Below are 4,860 nucleotides of genomic sequence, written 5' to 3'. Positions count from 1 at the left end.
CCTTGGAAGATAGGTTTGCCCATGTTGGACAACCAAAGACTCGGAATTGACTTACAACTAGTTTTCTGCCGCACCATGCCTCAAAAGGAGTTTTGCCATCTAAGGCATTATGTGGAGACATGTTAAGTATGTGAGTGGCACTGCTAATGGCTTCAACTTCAAGTGTTGGATCAAGAGACTTGGCTTTAATCATGCAACTTGCCATGGTCTTAAGGCTCCTAATCCTTAGTGTTGCAACATTTGTCTTGTGTGGACTAAATTCTAGTGGATTATGAAGATCAATTCCCTCAAGTTTACAAAAGTCCTTAAGTTTTTTGTCCACATATCTACTTTCATTGTCCATCCGTAGAACCTTGATGGCTTTCCTTGACTTTTATTCAACATGAACCTTACAGGCTTGAAGATTATCAACTACTTCATTCGTATGATGAAGGAAGTAGACCCAAGTGAATCATGAAAAGTCATCAATGAAAGTAAGGATGTAGCGGCCTTGGCTGACTGAAGTCACTGCAAAAGGACCTGTTAAAACTATGTGAACCAACTAGAGAACAACTGGTGCTCTTGAAGACTTCCCTTTATCATACTTCTCCTTGAGATGCATATCCACTAAACATGATGAACGCTCACCCTTGGAAAAGTTGATGTTAGGTAGACCTTTGACCATGTGTTTTGAGCAAAGTTGCTAAAGAGAGCGAAAGGCAAGATGACCAAACTGCTTATGCCATAATTTGATTTGTGAATGTGAGTGAGTCAACAAGGCTTGAGAAGGAGACTCAGGCACAAAGTAAGAGAAGGAATAAAGCCTCTTGTCATGATTGACTTTTCCCACTGCAACCAATGAATCATCTTTTAGACTTCGCACCATCACTGAATCTGGAAGGAACTCAACTTTGTGACCATCTCTAAGGTGAGTGATTTGGTAAATTGAGAGGAGATTGGAGCTAAGGTTTGGAACATAAAGAATGTCTTTGAATTCCCCATTTTCCATTTCCACATGTCCTTTCCCTTCAACTTCCATTTTGGTATCATCTCCCACAAAGATGTGTGATACCTATGACTACTTCAATGAAGAAAAGTCACCCTTTGAAGAACCTATATGGTAGGAGGCACCTGAGTCAAGTATCCATTTCGAAGAAGAACTTGTATTTGCCATAAGTGCTTGCCCTTTTCCCTTTGAAGATGTTGGAGTTGAATCCTTGGAAGTACCTAACGCTTGAATTTTGTTCTTCTTGAGTAGGTTTTCCAACTCATCGATCTCTTAGTCTTGCAATGATGCTCATCATGATTTGGCTTTTTGCAATATGCACAAAAAAGTTTGTCCTTCTTTTCATTACTTCCCTTCTTATTGGAAGAAGAATTGCCATGTTGTAAGGAGGATTGTTGTGTCTGAGATTGTGATTTATGCTTCCATTGCCTCTTCTTCTTGTTGCTAGAATTTTTCCCTCCTTGACTTGATTGGTGCTCATCACTAGCCACCAATGCTTTGGTCTTTGATGTCGTGAGAAGTTCCAAATCTATCAAGTGAGATTGTTCAACAATCAACATTTCTACAAATGCATCAAATGTAGGCTTCTAGTAAGCACTTCCCATGGTCAACCTGAGTATTATAACTCAAAACAAATGAAGCACACTCCGAAGGTAGCCTCTTCAGGATGTGATGAATCAACTTGTCATCCTTCATGAGATTTCCATAATCTTTAAGTAGTGTCTAATACTCATTGGCTTTGTTGATGTATTCTTGAATTGTGTCAAAGTTCTTTGGATCTAAGAGAAGTAGATTGTCCTCAATTTGAAATCCCTTTTCCTCATCCACCTTACCATACAATGATTCAAGTTTGTCCCATGCAGGTTTGAATTCCTTGAAACTAGAAATGTGGAAGAAGAGATCTCTATGTACACAACTCCTGATAATTCTTAAAGCTTGATTGTCCATAATTTTCCAATCAACGAGTTTGTTAGCATCAGTGGGTTTTGGAATTGTACCATCAACATAAAGATTTAGACCTTTTGCCATTAATCTACTCCATACAATATCTTTCCATGTAGAATAATTGCGTGAAGTTAGAAGTGGACATTTAGGCGAACCCATGATGCAAAAAATGAAAAGAGCACACAAGAGAGACACAAAACACAATACCCCCCCCCCCCCTCCCCCCTTCACTCAATCAAAAGACCCCCCAAAAAAGATGTTTTTGGCACTTTATAAGTAATGTGTGTACAATAGGCCACTTGTCAAAATGAACAAAGTGGACTTTTGATTTTGCTTTTTACAACTACCTTTTGAGGCCCAAATCTGTCACTAAGCATTGTAGCTCAGATGTACAACAATTCTGAAAAGTAATCAAAGCATTACAATGCAGAAAAAGCCCTAATTCTAAAAGTGAGATTTTTGTCCACACAACCCTAGAATCTAACTATAGATCTAGAAAGTAGCCAAAAAATAATGCACTTTCAAAAAAATGGAACCTATTTTTGTGTCCAGATGAGCCTGTATGGAGCGTTTGAAGTTCCAAAATGCAGGATTGAATAGGTATAGTCACTAAAAAATGTAATTTCTAAAAAATCCTTCCACCAAAACTATAAAAGAGCACCACCACTGAAAAGTTCAGGAAATTCTACCCAATTTCAAAAAAAAAAAACCTAATTTAGAGTCTAGATGACCAAGTTATGAGCTCGCAAAGTTAGGCTGTCAAATCAAAAAGCAATCTGAAGAGGGGTCTGGAAGGAAAACTACTAGCTTAAATTTGACGGTCGAATAGCCATCACAATAGTTATAAAAGGCCTAGTTTTGACGATCAGATGGTCATCAAATTTAACTTCTTTAAATGATGATGTTAGCAAAAAATCCACTTGGGTGACATGGCAAGTGATTGGACCATACCGTATTGTATGGACGAGACACGTGGTAGTATCATATGCTTAGGTGGCAGTACGGTCTAATGACTTAGCGTAGAGGCTGGACAATGTGGCAGTCTGGTTGACTGTACTCCACATGGTAGAGAGGTCGCAGTCCGTGTGTCGACATGTCAAATTTTAGGATCTAATTGATGTGGCACACTCACAATGTGTTGCGCGGCGGAGGTCGAGTGTGTAGGTTGCTAAGCTGGCAGTTCCTTGCTGTCGCAATGGAACACATGGCCGATTGTTGATAGTCCAATGGGTGAGTGAGAGTTTGACGTGGATGAGTTGGCGTGGAGGTTTCATGCCTCACTATCAGAGTAACAGAACCAAAGGTAACAACATGTGTTGATATTTTATTCTCAAGCACCATAAACATCTATGAATGCCAGATTTTTTGTGGGTTTAATCCCACATTGGTGGTGGGATGGCCCTTCACAGATTTTAAATTGTGAAGGCCACCGAACGTAGTGTAAATAAAGCCCACTAGATTCGGGGCTCGGTCACTAATGGAGTGGTTGTCGTGCCTTGCTCTGTCCGCCAAATTATGTAGTGTGTGGTTAGATTTAATATATTGCCTATCAAAAATTGATAAGGAATATTCTCTTTAGCAAACTGAATATTCCTCCTTGCAAGGTCGAGTGTCACTACCTAGTTCTGCAAAAAAAAATTCTCTACTACCTCGACTGGGTGAAAAAAAAAAATCCAAAAATTTGCAATAAAATTGTGATAAAAATACAAAGAAATTAAAATTAGATCTGAAAAATTAAATTACAAATCTAAAAGATCATACCCGAGTTGCAAATCAAGGCCTCTAGGTGTCAATTTGCAAAAAAAAATTGCCTCACAATCGACTTTGGCCTAGTGTAGCCAAATTTATAGTCGATTTGCACTGAATCAACATTTTGGACGTAATGGCAAGGTCAGATCTGGCTCTAGACACTCCCAATTTTTGTAGTACTCTAGATTCAGGCTGAGGTGTTGAAGCAACAATAGTCTCGAATGACTATGTGAAGACAAAATCTCCAAACTCTGATACCATGTAAGAATTTGCCTTAGGGCAAAATTCACCCAAGAACTAAGAACTCAAATACAAGCACAACTATAGACCAAAAAGGAGTATGATCAGAATAACAATGTATTTGATTCAGTAAGCATTAAAAGTACACTAGGAGTGTTTGTCTATAAAGGCCTTTGAGATGCATCTAGAATGCCTAAGAATCAACTACATGATAAGTCATACAACTAGGCACATGTCCACGAGATATGGGTTATCCTCCATTAAGCATGGAAGTAAGTGCAATGATGAGAGAATAAGCCTACAATGGTGTAGCACACAAACCAGTGTCTTAGACAACATGTGCTAAAAAGGGAGTGTGAATAATTGTGTTTTCTACATGACAACTCAGTGAATGATGCAAACTCTAGTGTTATAGACACCATGTGCTAAATTAGAGTTGCGTACTTCTGTGTTGTCAACATGACAACTCAAAAAGGTACACAAACTCCTAAGTGTCTTGCAAAATAAAATAATAAATAATGCATTAACCTAAGTAAACTTAAGTAAGTGTAAATAGTAAATACATATTTACTCCAACAAATTCCCTTTTCTTCTCAAGCTCATTGTCCTCCAAGTCTTCATTTAGAGGACTGAAGATTATAGTTATCGTATACAACATCCTGCTCACAAAATTGATGAAGTTTGGCATTCCCCTATCCATATTAGAGAATCGGTCCACCATGTAGTCTAAATTACCCACAACATTTGGAAAATAGTCCATTACATACTCTACTTTTTCCTTGAGGGATGAGACCTATTCCCTAATGTATGCACAACCATAGTCTATATTACACTTTTGACAAGATCTCTTCCCTATTGATTTCCAAAATACCCTTGCAACTATAGGTACCAAGGATTAAAATTTGTTTTCACTGATCTATTGCATTAGATTGTTGGCCCAT

The sequence above is a fragment of the Cupressus sempervirens genome, chromosome 3, assembly GCF_028749045.1.
Source record: "Cupressus sempervirens isolate cs-2001-9-10 chromosome 3, ASM2874904v1, whole genome shotgun sequence".
NCBI lineage: Eukaryota > Viridiplantae > Streptophyta > Pinopsida > Cupressales > Cupressaceae > Cupressus > Cupressus sempervirens.
The sequence above is the reverse complement of the archived record's forward strand: the minus strand, read 5'-3'. Positions refer to the sequence as shown.